The sequence below is a fragment of the Acanthopagrus latus genome, unplaced genomic scaffold (assembly GCF_904848185.1).
Source record: "Acanthopagrus latus isolate v.2019 unplaced genomic scaffold, fAcaLat1.1, whole genome shotgun sequence".
NCBI classification, from domain to species: Eukaryota; Metazoa; Chordata; class Actinopteri; order Spariformes; family Sparidae; genus Acanthopagrus; species Acanthopagrus latus.
Window position 1 is genome coordinate 41328 of NW_023504056.1, and position 13456 is coordinate 54783.

At 49.5% G+C, this 13456-nt stretch overlaps 22 non-coding genes across 22 annotated transcripts; 11 read left to right on the forward strand and 11 right to left on the reverse strand.

The window, feature by feature from the left end:
• Nucleotides 1-167: 167 nt before the first annotated feature.
• LOC119015990 lies at nucleotides 168-286 on the reverse strand. The gene has a single exon (XR_005073703.1). It is a non-coding gene; the product is annotated as a 5S ribosomal RNA (ribosomal RNA).
• Nucleotides 287-622: 336 nt separating this feature from the next.
• Nucleotides 623-741, forward strand: LOC119015924. The gene has a single exon (XR_005073646.1). It is a non-coding gene; the product is annotated as a 5S ribosomal RNA (ribosomal RNA).
• A 225-nt stretch (nucleotides 742-966) lies between these two features.
• On the reverse strand, nucleotides 967-1085 carry LOC119015991. Its single transcript, XR_005073704.1, has one exon. It is a non-coding gene; the product is annotated as a 5S ribosomal RNA (ribosomal RNA).
• Nucleotides 1086-1421: 336 nt separating this feature from the next.
• LOC119015925 lies at nucleotides 1422-1540 on the forward strand. Its single transcript, XR_005073647.1, has one exon. It is a non-coding gene; the product is annotated as a 5S ribosomal RNA (ribosomal RNA).
• A 2340-nt stretch (nucleotides 1541-3880) lies between these two features.
• LOC119015992 lies at nucleotides 3881-3999 on the reverse strand. The gene has a single exon (XR_005073705.1). It is a non-coding gene; the product is annotated as a 5S ribosomal RNA (ribosomal RNA).
• A 336-nt stretch (nucleotides 4000-4335) lies between these two features.
• On the forward strand, nucleotides 4336-4454 carry LOC119015926. Its single transcript, XR_005073648.1, has one exon. It is a non-coding gene; the product is annotated as a 5S ribosomal RNA (ribosomal RNA).
• A 225-nt stretch (nucleotides 4455-4679) lies between these two features.
• On the reverse strand, nucleotides 4680-4798 carry LOC119015993. Its single transcript, XR_005073706.1, has one exon. It is a non-coding gene; the product is annotated as a 5S ribosomal RNA (ribosomal RNA).
• A 336-nt stretch (nucleotides 4799-5134) lies between these two features.
• LOC119015927 lies at nucleotides 5135-5253 on the forward strand. Its single transcript, XR_005073649.1, has one exon. It is a non-coding gene; the product is annotated as a 5S ribosomal RNA (ribosomal RNA).
• Nucleotides 5254-5478: 225 nt separating this feature from the next.
• On the reverse strand, nucleotides 5479-5597 carry LOC119015994. Its single transcript, XR_005073707.1, has one exon. It is a non-coding gene; the product is annotated as a 5S ribosomal RNA (ribosomal RNA).
• Nucleotides 5598-5933: 336 nt separating this feature from the next.
• On the forward strand, nucleotides 5934-6052 carry LOC119015956. The gene has a single exon (XR_005073677.1). It is a non-coding gene; the product is annotated as a 5S ribosomal RNA (ribosomal RNA).
• A 2324-nt stretch (nucleotides 6053-8376) lies between these two features.
• Nucleotides 8377-8495, reverse strand: LOC119015995. The gene has a single exon (XR_005073708.1). It is a non-coding gene; the product is annotated as a 5S ribosomal RNA (ribosomal RNA).
• A 336-nt stretch (nucleotides 8496-8831) lies between these two features.
• On the forward strand, nucleotides 8832-8950 carry LOC119015928. The gene has a single exon (XR_005073650.1). It is a non-coding gene; the product is annotated as a 5S ribosomal RNA (ribosomal RNA).
• A 225-nt stretch (nucleotides 8951-9175) lies between these two features.
• Nucleotides 9176-9294, reverse strand: LOC119015996. Its single transcript, XR_005073709.1, has one exon. It is a non-coding gene; the product is annotated as a 5S ribosomal RNA (ribosomal RNA).
• Nucleotides 9295-9630: 336 nt separating this feature from the next.
• On the forward strand, nucleotides 9631-9749 carry LOC119015929. The gene has a single exon (XR_005073651.1). It is a non-coding gene; the product is annotated as a 5S ribosomal RNA (ribosomal RNA).
• A 225-nt stretch (nucleotides 9750-9974) lies between these two features.
• On the reverse strand, nucleotides 9975-10093 carry LOC119015997. The gene has a single exon (XR_005073710.1). It is a non-coding gene; the product is annotated as a 5S ribosomal RNA (ribosomal RNA).
• Nucleotides 10094-10429: 336 nt separating this feature from the next.
• LOC119015930 lies at nucleotides 10430-10548 on the forward strand. The gene has a single exon (XR_005073652.1). It is a non-coding gene; the product is annotated as a 5S ribosomal RNA (ribosomal RNA).
• Nucleotides 10549-10773: 225 nt separating this feature from the next.
• LOC119016000 lies at nucleotides 10774-10892 on the reverse strand. Its single transcript, XR_005073712.1, has one exon. It is a non-coding gene; the product is annotated as a 5S ribosomal RNA (ribosomal RNA).
• Nucleotides 10893-11228: 336 nt separating this feature from the next.
• On the forward strand, nucleotides 11229-11347 carry LOC119015932. The gene has a single exon (XR_005073654.1). It is a non-coding gene; the product is annotated as a 5S ribosomal RNA (ribosomal RNA).
• A 225-nt stretch (nucleotides 11348-11572) lies between these two features.
• Nucleotides 11573-11691, reverse strand: LOC119016001. Its single transcript, XR_005073713.1, has one exon. It is a non-coding gene; the product is annotated as a 5S ribosomal RNA (ribosomal RNA).
• Nucleotides 11692-12027: 336 nt separating this feature from the next.
• On the forward strand, nucleotides 12028-12146 carry LOC119015933. The gene has a single exon (XR_005073655.1). It is a non-coding gene; the product is annotated as a 5S ribosomal RNA (ribosomal RNA).
• A 225-nt stretch (nucleotides 12147-12371) lies between these two features.
• On the reverse strand, nucleotides 12372-12490 carry LOC119016002. The gene has a single exon (XR_005073714.1). It is a non-coding gene; the product is annotated as a 5S ribosomal RNA (ribosomal RNA).
• Nucleotides 12491-12826: 336 nt separating this feature from the next.
• LOC119015959 lies at nucleotides 12827-12945 on the forward strand. The gene has a single exon (XR_005073680.1). It is a non-coding gene; the product is annotated as a 5S ribosomal RNA (ribosomal RNA).
• The last annotated feature ends 511 nt before the right edge of the window (nucleotides 12946-13456 follow it).

A 13456-nucleotide genomic window follows, 5' to 3' on the forward strand; every position in this document is an offset into this window, starting at 1 on the left:
TATCTATCTATCTATCTATCTACACTTTTAATGCAAACATATAGAAGTGAGCAAAACACAAGCAGCACAAAAAGGTTGAACATCGTTCTCAGACTAGCTGCTCTGTTGTTCAAAGCTGTGTCTCCACCGAAGAAGCAGCAGCGCCCTCTGCACAGAGAGGGCAAAAAAGCTTACAGCACCTGGTATTCCCAGGCGGTCTCCCATCCAAGTACTAACCAGGCCCGACCCTGCTTAGCTTCCGAGATCAGACGAGATCGGGCGTGTTCAGAGTGGTATGGCCGTAAGCAAGGGCAGAGCAGACAAACACACTATTTATACACCTTCACCGGCTCCGTCCTCATCCTTTCCTTTCCTTTCCTTTCCTTTCTCTATATCTGTGAGGGGGCAAACATTAGCGCACTTGAACACCTTTTGGGGAATGCCAGTGTTTTCAGAGAGTGGCTGCATTCCAGCGTTTCAATCTTTCCAGGTAATCACTGAGATATACCAGTGCAGCACAGCTGAAGACAGAGCGCTGTCATAAACATCAGTCCGACTGGGTCAGTAGAGAATAGCGGAGCGTCTTTGCTTGTTTCGCTCCGTGTCAACGCGTATGAATAGTGCATTTGTCTCCTGCACCTTGGCTTGCGGCCACACCGCCCTGAACGCGCCCGATCTCGTCCGATCTCGGAAGCCAAGCAGGGTCGGGCCTGGTTAGTACTTGGATGGGTGACCGCCTGGGAATTCCGGGTGCTGTAAGCTTTTTAATTTCTCTGCAAAAGCAGGGAACGAACTCAACTGTTGAAGGATTTTCCAAGGCATGTCGTGATATAATGCATATACACTTTTAATGCAAACATATAGAAGTGAGCAAAACACAAGCAGCACAAAAAGGTTGAACATCGTTCTCAGACTAGCTGCTCTGTTGTTCAAAGCTGTGTCTCCACCGAAGAAGCAGCAGCGCCCTCTGCACAGAGAGGGCAAAAAAGCTTACAGCACCTGGTATTCCCAGGCGGTCTCCCATCCAAGTACTAACCAGGCCCGACCCTGCTTAGCTTCCGAGATCAGACGAGATCGGGCGTGTTCAGAGTGGTATGGCCGTAAGCAAGGGCAGAGCAGACAAACACACTATTTATACACCTTCACCGGCTCCGTCCTCATCCTTTCCTTTCCTTTCCTTTCCTTTCTCTATATCTGTGAGGGGGCAAACATTAGCGCACTTGAACACCTTTTGGGGAATGCCAGTGTTTTCAGAGAGTGGCTGCATTCCAGCGTTTCAATCTTTCCAGGTAATCACTGAGATATACCAGTGCAGCACAGCTGAAGACAGAGCGCTGTCATAAACATCAGTCCGACTGGGTCAGTAGAGAATAGCGGAGCGTCTTTGCTTGTTTCGCTCCGTGTCAACGCGTATGAATAGTGCATTTGTCTCCTGCACCTTGGCTTGCGGCCACACCGCCCTGAACGCGCCCGATCTCGTCCGATCTCGGAAGCCAAGCAGGGTCGGGCCTGGTTAGTACTTGGATGGGTGACCGCCTGGGAATTCCGGGTGCTGTAAGCTTTTTAATTTCTCTGCAAAAGCAGGGAACGAACTCAACTGTTGAAGGATTTTCCAAGGCATGTCGTGATATAATGCATATACACTTTTAATGCAAACATATAGAAGTGAGCAAAACACAAGCAGCACAAAAAGGTTGAACATCGTTCTCAGACTAGCTGCTCTGTTGTTCAAAGCTGTGTCTCCACCGAAGAAGCAGCAGCGCCCTCTGCACAGAGAGGGCAAAAAAGCTTACAGCACCTGGTATTCCCAGGCGGTCTCCCATCCAAGTACTAACCAGGCCTGACCCTGCTTAGGGAATTCCAGGTGCTGTAAGCTTTTTTATTTCTCTGCAAAAGCAGGGAACGCACTCAACTGTTGAAGGATTTTCCAAGGCATGTCATGATATAATGAGAGGGTATTCAAGGACGGTGACAGAGACGAGCTGAAGCTCGTACAGGGAGAAGTCAAGGTCCAGCTGAGAGAGGCAAAGGAGGAGTACAGAAGGAAGGTGGAACAGAAGCTGCAGCGGAACAACATGAGGGAGGTCTGGGATGGCATGAAAACCATTACAGGCTGCAAGAAGAAGGGCAGCAGCACAGAAGAGGGGGATGCTGGGAGAGCTAACCAGCTAAACCTGTTTTTTAACAGGTTTGAAACCCCAGCTCCCACAGCCAGTGACTGCCCACTTCACACCCCTCACACCCCCGTCACCCCCATCACGTCCATTATCACCTCAGACTACAGGGCACCGCAACCCGCCACACCCACGGACAGTTCAACCCTCCCCCCCACCCCTACCATAGACAGTTCAACCCCCCCTCCCCACCACCACGGACATTTCAATCCCCCTCCCCTTCACCATCACCAAGGAGCAGGTGAGCAAAGAGCTGAGGAGACTGTGCCCAAGGAAAGCAGCGGACCCGGACAAAGCGTGTCCAAGGATGCTCAAGGCCTGCTCTGCTGAACTGGGGAGCCGCTTCAGCAACTGTTCAACCATAGCCTGAGGCTGGGGAGGGTCTCTGTGCTCTGGAAGACTTCATGTCTCATCCCACATGCAGAAATACTCAGATGACACTGCAATAGTGGGCTGTATCAAGGATGGACAGGAGGGGGAGTACAGGAGCCTGATTGAGGGCTTTGTGGAGTGGTGCAGGTCCAACCGCCTACAGCTGAACACCTCCAAGACGAAGGAGATGGTTGTGGACTTCAGAAGGAAGAAACCGCAGCTCCAAGCTGTGTCCATCGAGGGGGTCGATGTGGAGGTGGTCAGGACCTACAAATACCTGGGGCTGCAGCTGGATGACAGGTTGGAGTGGACAGCAAACATGGACGCTGTACACAGGAAAGGACAGAGCCATCTGTACTTCCTGAGAAGGCTGGGATCCTTCAACATATGCAAAAAACTGCTGCAGATGTTTTACCAGTCCGTGGTGGCCAGCGTCCTCTTCTACGCTGTGGTTTGCTGGGGAGGAAGCAGCAAGAAGAGGGACTCTGCCCGACTGGACAGACTGGTGAGGAGAGCTGGCTCAGTGGTGGGCACAAAGCTGGACTTTCTGGTGACTGTGGCAGAGAGAAGGACCCTGGACAAACTGCTGTCCATACTGGACAACACCCACCACCCTCTGCACAACACCTTCAGCAGGCAGAGGAGCGTGTTCAGTGGCAGACTGCTGTCTCAATCCTGCTCCACCAACAGACACAATAACTCTTTCGTCCCCCTGGCCATCAGGCTGTACAACAGCTCGCAGTGATGTCAGGAAGCACAATAGACAATGGCCAAATGCACTCAAAAGCACTCATCTTTTATGGCCCAATTTAATTTAATTGTACACCATCCCCTGTCCCCTTAATACTCTTTACCTCTATGTCACTTTATATTTTTAACATCACTTTATATTTTTCATTTAGCTCATAGAGGCATTAAATGTATAAAACACTTATACTTCTACAGTCACTTTATGTAAATAGTTACAGTTGTACAAAACATTTTTATTCTTCATTTTTACTACAGTTGTACAAAACATTTTTATTCCACATTTTTATTTCTACTGTTTCTTTGATGTTGCATGTATGTTCAATGTATGTTCAATGTTTGTTGTTGCTACTGGATGCTTGAATTTCCTCCAGGATAAATAAAGTATCTATCTATCTATCTATCTATCTATCTATCTATCTATCTATCTATCTATCTATCTATCTATCTATCTATCTATCTACACTTTTAATGCAAACATATAGAAGTGAGCAAAACACAAGCAGCACAAAAAGGTTGAACATCGTTCTCAGACTAGCTGCTCTGTTGTTCAAAGCTGTGTCTCCACCGAAGAAGCAGCAGCGCCCTCTGCACAGAGAGGGCAAAAAAGCTTACAGCACCTGGTATTCCCAGGCGGTCTCCCATCCAAGTACTAACCAGGCCCGACCCTGCTTAGCTTCCGAGATCAGACGAGATCGGGCGTGTTCAGAGTGGTATGGCCGTAAGCAAGGGCAGAGCAGACAAACACACTATTTATACACCTTCACCGGCTCCGTCCTCATCCTTTCCTTTCCTTTCCTTTCCTTTCTCTATATCTGTGAGGGGGCAAACATTAGCGCACTTGAACACCTTTTGGGGAATGCCAGTGTTTTCAGAGAGTGGCTGCATTCCAGCGTTTCAATCTTTCCAGGTAATCACTGAGATATACCAGTGCAGCACAGCTGAAGACAGAGCGCTGTCATAAACATCAGTCCGACTGGGTCAGTAGAGAATAGCGGAGCGTCTTTGCTTGTTTCGCTCCGTGTCAACGCGTATGAATAGTGCATTTGTCTCCTGCACCTTGGCTTGCGGCCACACCGCCCTGAACGCGCCCGATCTCGTCCGATCTCGGAAGCCAAGCAGGGTCGGGCCTGGTTAGTACTTGGATGGGTGACCGCCTGGGAATTCCGGGTGCTGTAAGCTTTTTAATTTCTCTGCAAAAGCAGGGAACGAACTCAACTGTTGAAGGATTTTCCAAGGCATGTCGTGATATAATGCATATACACTTTTAATGCAAACATATAGAAGTGAGCAAAACACAAGCAGCACAAAAAGGTTGAACATCGTTCTCAGACTAGCTGCTCTGTTGTTCAAAGCTGTGTCTCCACCGAAGAAGCAGCAGCGCCCTCTGCACAGAGAGGGCAAAAAAGCTTACAGCACCTGGTATTCCCAGGCGGTCTCCCATCCAAGTACTAACCAGGCCCGACCCTGCTTAGCTTCCGAGATCAGACGAGATCGGGCGTGTTCAGAGTGGTATGGCCGTAAGCAAGGGCAGAGCAGACAAACACACTATTTATACACCTTCACCGGCTCCGTCCTCATCCTTTCCTTTCCTTTCCTTTCCTTTCTCTATATCTGTGAGGGGGCAAACATTAGCGCACTTGAACACCTTTTGGGGAATGCCAGTGTTTTCAGAGAGTGGCTGCATTCCAGCGTTTCAATCTTTCCAGGTAATCACTGAGATATACCAGTGCAGCACAGCTGAAGACAGAGCGCTGTCATAAACATCAGTCCGACTGGGTCAGTAGAGAATAGCGGAGCGTCTTTGCTTGTTTCGCTCCGTGTCAACGCGTATGAATAGTGCATTTGTCTCCTGCACCTTGGCTTGCGGCCACACCGCCCTGAACGCGCCCGATCTCGTCCGATCTCGGAAGCCAAGCAGGGTCGGGCCTGGTTAGTACTTGGATGGGTGACCGCCTGGGAATTCCGGGTGCTGTAAGCTTTTTAATTTCTCTGCAAAAGCAGGGAACGAACTCAACTGTTGAAGGATTTTCCAAGGCATGTCGTGATATAATGCATATACACTTTTAATGCAAACATATAGAAGTGAGCAAAACACAAGCAGCACAAAAAGGTTGAACATCGTTCTCAGACTAGCTGCTCTGTTGTTCAAAGCTGTGTCTCCACCGAAGAAGCAGCAGCGCCCTCTGCACAGAGAGGGCAAAAAAGCTTACAGCACCTGGTATTCCCAGGCGGTCTCCCATCCAAGTACTAACCAGGCCCGACCCTGCTTAGCTTCCGAGATCAGACGAGATCGGGCGTGTTCAGAGTGGTATGGCCGTAAGCAAGGGCAGAGCAGACAAACACACTATTTATACACCTTCACCGGCTCCGTCCTCATCCTTTCCTTTCCTTTCCTTTCCTTTCTCTATATCTGTGAGGGGGCAAACATTAGCGCACTTGAACACCTTTTGGGGAATGCCAGTGTTTTCAGAGAGTGGCTGCATTCCAGCGTTTCAATCTTTCCAGGTAATCACTGAGATATACCAGTGCAGCACAGCTGAAGACAGAGCGCTGTCATAAACATCAGTCCGACTGGGTCAGTAGAGAATAGCGGAGCGTCTTTGCTTGTTTCGCTCCGTGTCAACGCGTATGAATAGTGCATTTGTCTCCTGCACCTTGGCTTGCGGCCACACCGCCCTGAACGCGCCCGATCTCGTCCGATCTCGGAAGCCAAGCAGTGTCGGGCCTGGTTAGTACTTGGATGGGTGACCGCCTGGGAATTCCGGGTGCTGTAAGCTTTTTAATTTCTCTGCAAAAGCAGGGAACGAACTCAACTGTTGAAGGATTTTCCAAGGCATGTCGTGATATAATGCATATACACTTTTAATGCAAACATATAGAAGTGAGCAAAACACAAGCAGCACAAAAAGGTTGAACATCGTTCTCAGACTAGCTGCTCTGTTGTTCAAAGCTGTGTCTCCACCGAAGAAGCAGCAGCGCCCTCTGCACAGAGAGGGCAAAAAAGCTTACAGCACCTGGTATTCCCAGGCGGTCTCCCATCCAAGTACTAACCAGGCCTGACCCTGCTTAGGGAATTCCAGGTGCTGTAAGCTTTTTTATTTCTCTGCAAAAGCAGGGAACGCACTCAACTGTTGAAGGATTTTCCAAGGCATGTCATGATATAATGAGAGGGTATTCAAGGACGGTGACAGAGACGAGCTGAAGCTCGTACAGGGAGAAGTCAAGGTCCAGCTGAGAGAGGCAAAGGAGGAGTACAGAAGGAAGGTGGAACAGAAGCTGCAGCGGAACAACATGAGGGAGGTCTGGGATGGCATGAAAACCATTACAGGCTGCAAGAAGAAGGGCAGCAGCACAGAAGAGGGGGATGCTGGGAGAGCTAACCAGCTAAACCTGTTTTTTAACAGGTTTGAAACCCCAGCTCCCACAGCCAGTGACTGCCCACTTCACACCCCTCACACCCCCGTCACCCCCATCACGTCCATTATCACCTCAGACTACAGGGCACCGCAACCCGCCACACCCACGGACAGTTCAACCCTCCCCCCCACCCCTACCATAGACAGTTCAACCCCCCCTCCCCACCACCACGGACATTTCAATCCCCCTCCCCTTCACCATCACCAAGGAGCAGGTGAGCAAAGAGCTGAGGAGACTGTGCCCAAGGAAAGCAGCGGACCCGGACAAAGCGTGTCCAAGGATGCTCAAGGCCTGCTCTGCTGAACTGGGGAGCCGCTTCAGCAACTGTTCAACCATAGCCTGAGGCTGGGGAGGGTCTCTGTGCTCTGGAAGACTTCATGTCTCATCCCACATGCAGAAATACTCAGATGACACTGCAATAGTGGGCTGTATCAAGGATGGACAGGAGGGGGAGTACAGGAGCCTGATTGAGGGCTTTGTGGAGTGGTGCAGGTCCAACCGCCTACAGCTGAACACCTCCAAGACGAAGGAGATGGTTGTGGACTTCAGAAGGAAGAAACCGCAGCTCCAAGCTGTGTCCATCGAGGGGGTCGATGTGGAGGTGGTCAGGACCTACAAATACCTGGGGCTGCAGCTGGATGACAGGTTGGAGTGGACAGCAAACATGGACGCTGTACACAGGAAAGGACAGAGCCATCTGTACTTCCTGAGAAGGCTGGGATCCTTCAACATATGCAAAAAACTGCTGCAGATGTTTTACCAGTCCGTGGTGGCCAGCGTCCTCTTCTACGCTGTGGTTTGCTGGGGAGGAAGCAGCAAGAAGAGGGACTCTGCCCGACTGGACAGACTGGTGAGGAGAGCTGGCTCAGTGGTGGGCACAAAGCTGGACTTTCTGGTGACTGTGGCAGAGAGAAGGACCCTGGACAAACTGCTGTCCATACTGGACAACACCCACCACCCTCTGCACAACACCTTCAGCAGGCAGAGGAGCGTGTTCAGTGGCAGACTGCTGTCTCAATCCTGCTCCACCAACAGACACAATAACTCTTTCGTCCCCCTGGCCATCAGGCTGTACAACAGCTCGCAGTGATGTCAGGAAGCACAATAGACAATGGCCAAATGCACTCAAAAGCACTCATCTTTTATGGCCCAATTTAATTTAATTGTACACCATCCCCTGTCCCCTTAATACTCTTTACCTCTATGTCACTTTATATTTTTAACATCACTTTATATTTTTCATTTAGCTCATAGAGGCATTAAATGTATAAAACACTTATACTTCTACAGTCACTTTATGTAAATAGTTACAGTTGTACAAAACATTTTTATTCTTCATTTTTACTACAGTTGTACAAAACATTTTTATTCCACATTTTTATTTCTACTGTTTCTTTGATGTTGCATGTATGTTCAATGTATGTTCAATGTTTGTTGTTGCTACTGGATGCTTGAATTTCCTCCAGGATAAATAAAGTATCTATCTATCTATCTATCTATCTATCTATCTATCTATCTATCTATCTATCTATCTATCTACACTTTTAATGCAAACATATAGAAGTGAGCAAAACACAAGCAGCACAAAAAGGTTGAACATCGTTCTCAGACTAGCTGCTCTGTTGTTCAAAGCTGTGTCTCCACCGAAGAAGCAGCAGCGCCCTCTGCACAGAGAGGGCAAAAAAGCTTACAGCACCTGGTATTCCCAGGCGGTCTCCCATCCAAGTACTAACCAGGCCCGACCCTGCTTAGCTTCCGAGATCAGACGAGATCGGGCGTGTTCAGAGTGGTATGGCCGTAAGCAAGGGCAGAGCAGACAAACACACTATTTATACACCTTCACCGGCTCCGTCCTCATCCTTTCCTTTCCTTTCCTTTCCTTTCTCTATATCTGTGAGGGGGCAAACATTAGCGCACTTGAACACCTTTTGGGGAATGCCAGTGTTTTCAGAGAGTGGCTGCATTCCAGCGTTTCAATCTTTCCAGGTAATCACTGAGATATACCAGTGCAGCACAGCTGAAGACAGAGCGCTGTCATAAACATCAGTCCGACTGGGTCAGTAGAGAATAGCGGAGCGTCTTTGCTTGTTTCGCTCCGTGTCAACGCGTATGAATAGTGCATTTGTCTCCTGCACCTTGGCTTGCGGCCACACCGCCCTGAACGCGCCCGATCTCGTCCGATCTCGGAAGCCAAGCAGGGTCGGGCCTGGTTAGTACTTGGATGGGTGACCGCCTGGGAATTCCGGGTGCTGTAAGCTTTTTAATTTCTCTGCAAAAGCAGGGAACGAACTCAACTGTTGAAGGATTTTCCAAGGCATGTCGTGATATAATGCATATACACTTTTAATGCAAACATATAGAAGTGAGCAAAACACAAGCAGCACAAAAAGGTTGAACATCGTTCTCAGACTAGCTGCTCTGTTGTTCAAAGCTGTGTCTCCACCGAAGAAGCAGCAGCGCCCTCTGCACAGAGAGGGCAAAAAAGCTTACAGCACCTGGTATTCCCAGGCGGTCTCCCATCCAAGTACTAACCAGGCCCGACCCTGCTTAGCTTCCGAGATCAGACGAGATCGGGCGTGTTCAGAGTGGTATGGCCGTAAGCAAGGGCAGAGCAGACAAACACACTATTTATACACCTTCACCGGCTCCGTCCTCATCCTTTCCTTTCCTTTCCTTTCCTTTCTCTATATCTGTGAGGGGGCAAACATTAGCGCACTTGAACACCTTTTGGGGAATGCCAGTGTTTTCAGAGAGTGGCTGCATTCCAGCGTTTCAATCTTTCCAGGTAATCACTGAGATATACCAGTGCAGCACAGCTGAAGACAGAGCGCTGTCATAAACATCAGTCCGACTGGGTCAGTAGAGAATAGCGGAGCGTCTTTGCTTGTTTCGCTCCGTGTCAACGCGTATGAATAGTGCATTTGTCTCCTGCACCTTGGCTTGCGGCCACACCGCCCTGAACGCGCCCGATCTCGTCCGATCTCGGAAGCCAAGCAGGGTCGGGCCTGGTTAGTACTTGGATGGGTGACCGCCTGGGAATTCCGGGTGCTGTAAGCTTTTTAATTTCTCTGCAAAAGCAGGGAACGAACTCAACTGTTGAAGGATTTTCCAAGGCATGTCGTGATATAATGCATATACACTTTTAATGCAAACATATAGAAGTGAGCAAAACACAAGCAGCACAAAAAGGTTGAACATCGTTCTCAGACTAGCTGCTCTGTTGTTCAAAGCTGTGTCTCCACCGAAGAAGCAGCAGCGCCCTCTGCACAGAGAGGGCAAAAAAGCTTACAGCACCTGGTATTCCCAGGCGGTCTCCCATCCAAGTACTAACCAGGCCCGACCCTGCTTAGCTTCCGAGATCAGACGAGATCGGGCGTGTTCAGAGTGGTATGGCCGTAAGCAAGGGCAGAGCAGACAAACACACTATTTATACACCTTCACCGGCTCCGTCCTCATCCTTTCCTTTCCTTTCCTTTCCTTTCTCTATATCTGTGAGGGGGCAAACATTAGCGCACTTGAACACCTTTTGGGGAATGCCAGTGTTTTCAGAGAGTGGCTGCATTCCAGCGTTTCAATCTTTCCAGGTAATCACTGAGATATACCAGTGCAGCACAGCTGAAGACAGAGCGCTGTCATAAACATCAGTCCGACTGGGTCAGTAGAGAATAGCGGAGCGTCTTTGCTTGTTTCGCTCCGTGTCAACGCGTATGAATAGTGCATTTGTCTCCTGCACCTTGGCTTGCGGCCACACCGCCCTGAACGCGCCCGATCTCGTCCGATCTCGGAAGCCAAGCAGGGTCGGGCCTGGTTAGTACTTGGATGGGTGACCGCCTGGGAATTCCGGGTGCTGTAAGCTTTTTAATTTCTCTGCAAAAGCAGGGAACGAACTCAACTGTTGAAGGATTTTCCAAGGCATGTCGTGATATAATGCATATACACTTTTAATGCAAACATATAGAAGTGAGCAAAACACAAGCAGCACAAAAAGGTTGAACATCGTTCTCAGACTAGCTGCTCTGTTGTTCAAAGCTGTGTCTCCACCGAAGAAGCAGCAGCGCCCTCTGCACAGAGAGGGCAAAAAAGCTTACAGCACCTGGTATTCCCAGGCGGTCTCCCATCCAAGTACTAACCAGGCCCGACCCTGCTTAGCTTCCGAGATCAGACGAGATCGGGCGTGTTCAGAGTGGTATGGCCGTAAGCAAGGGCAGAGCAGACAAACACACTATTTATACACCTTCACCGGCTCCGTCCTCATCCTTTCCTTTCCTTTCCTTTCCTTTCTCTATATCTGTGAGGGGGCAAACATTAGCGCACTTGAACACCTTTTGGGGAATGCCAGTGTTTTCAGAGAGTGGCTGCATTCCAGCGTTTCAATCTTTCCAGGTAATCACTGAGATATACCAGTGCAGCACAGCTGAAGACAGAGCGCTGTCATAAACATCAGTCCGACTGGGTCAGTAGAGAATAGCGGAGCGTCTTTGCTTGTTTCGCTCCGTGTCAACGCGTATGAATAGTGCATTTGTCTCCTGCACCTTGGCTTGCGGCCACACCGCCCTGAACGCGCCCGATCTCGTCCGATCTCGGAAGCCAAGCAGGGTCGGGCCTGGTTAGTACTTGGATGGGTGACCGCCTGGGAATTCCGGGTGCTGTAAGCTTTTTAATTTCTCTGCAAAAGCAGGGAACGAACTCAACTGTTGAAGGATTTTCCAAGGCATGTCGTGATATAATGCATATACACTTTTAATGCAAACATATAGAAGTGAGCAAAACACAAGCAGCACAAAAAGGTTGAACATCGTTCTCAGACTAGCTGCTCTGTTGTTCAAAGCTGTGTCTCCACCGAAGAAGCAGCAGCGCCCTCTGCACAGAGAGGGCAAAAAAGCTTACAGCACCTGGTATTCCCAGGCGGTCTCCCATCCAAGTACTAACCAGGCCCGACCCTGCTTAGCTTCCGAGATCAGACGAGATCGGGCGTGTTCAGAGTGGTATGGCCGTAAGCAAGGGCAGAGCAGACAAACACACTATTTATACACCTTCACCGGCTCCGTCCTCATCCTTTCCTTTCCTTTCCTTTCCTTTCTCTATATCTGTGAGGGGGCAAACATTAGCGCACTTGAACACCTTTTGGGGAATGCCAGTGTTTTCAGAGAGTGGCTGCATTCCAGCGTTTCAATCTTTCCAGGTAATCACTGAGATATACCAGTGCAGCACAGCTGAAGACAGAGCGCTGTCATAAACATCAGTCCGACTGGGTCAGTAGAGAATAGCGGAGCGTCTTTGCTTGTTTCGCTCCGTGTCAACGCGTATGAATAGTGCATTTGTCTCCTGCACCTTGGCTTGCGGCCACACCGCCCTGAACGCGCCCGATCTCGTCCGATCTCGGAAGCCAAGCAGGGTCGGGCCTGGTTAGTACTTGGATGGGTGACCGCCTGGGAATTCCGGGTGCTGTAAGCTTTTTAATTTCTCTGCAAAAGCAGGGAACGAACTCAACTGTTGAAGGATTTTCCAAGGCATGTCGTGATATAATGCATATACACTTTTAATGCAAACATATAGAAGTGAGCAAAACACAAGCAGCACAAAAAGGTTGAACATCGTTCTCAGACTAGCTGCTCTGTTGTTCAAAGCTGTGTCTCCACCGAAGAAGCAGCAGCGCCCTCTGCACAGAGAGGGCAAAAAAGCTTACAGCACCTGGTATTCCCAGGCGGTCTCCCATCCAAGTACTAACCAGGCCCGACCCTGCTTAGCTTCCGAGATCAGACGAGATCGGGCGTGTTCAGAGTGGTATGGCCGTAAGCAAGGGCAGAGCAGACAAACACACTATTTATACACCTTCACCGGCTCCGTCCTCATCCTTTCCTTTCCTTTCCTTTCCTTTCTCTATATCTGTGAGGGGGCAAACATTAGCGCACTTGAACACCTTTTGGGGAATGCCAGTGTTTTCAGAGAGTGGCTGCATTCCAGCGTTTCAATCTTTCCAGGTAATCACTGAGATATACCAGTGCAGCACAGCTGAAGACAGAGCGCTGTCATAAACATCAGTCCGACTGGGTCAGTAGAGAATAGCGGAGCGTCTTTGCTTGTTTCGCTCCGTGTCAACGCGTATGAATAGTGCATTTGTCTCCTGCACCTTGGCTTGCGGCCACACCGCCCTGAACGCGCCCGATCTCGTCCGATCTCGGAAGCCAAGCAGGGTCCGGCCTGGTTAGTACTTGGATGGGTGACCGCCTGGGAATTCCGGGTGCTGTAAGCTTTTTAATTTCTCTGCAAAAGCAGGGAACAAACTCAACTGTTGAAGGATTTTCCAAGGCATGTCGTGATATAATGCATATACACTTTTAATGCAAACATATAGAAGTGAGCAAAACACAAGCAGCACAAAAAGGTTGAACATCGTTCTCAGACTAGCTGCTCTGTTGTTCAAAGCTGTGTCTCCACCGAAGAAGCAGCAGCGCCCTCTGCACAGAGAGGGCAAAAAAGCTTACAGCACCTGGTATTCCCAGGCGGTCTCCCATCCAAGTACTAACCAGGCCTGACCCTGCTTAGGGAATTCCAGGTGCTGTAAGCTTTTTTATTTCTCTGCAAAAGCAGGGAACGCACTCAACTGTTGAAGGATTTTCCAAGGCATGTCATGATATAATGAGAGGGTATTCAAGGACGGTGACAGAGACGAGCTGAAGCTCGTACAGGGAGAAGTCAAGGTCCAGCTGAGAGAGGCAAAGGAGGAGTACAGAAGGAAGGTGGAACAGAAGCTGCAGCGGAAC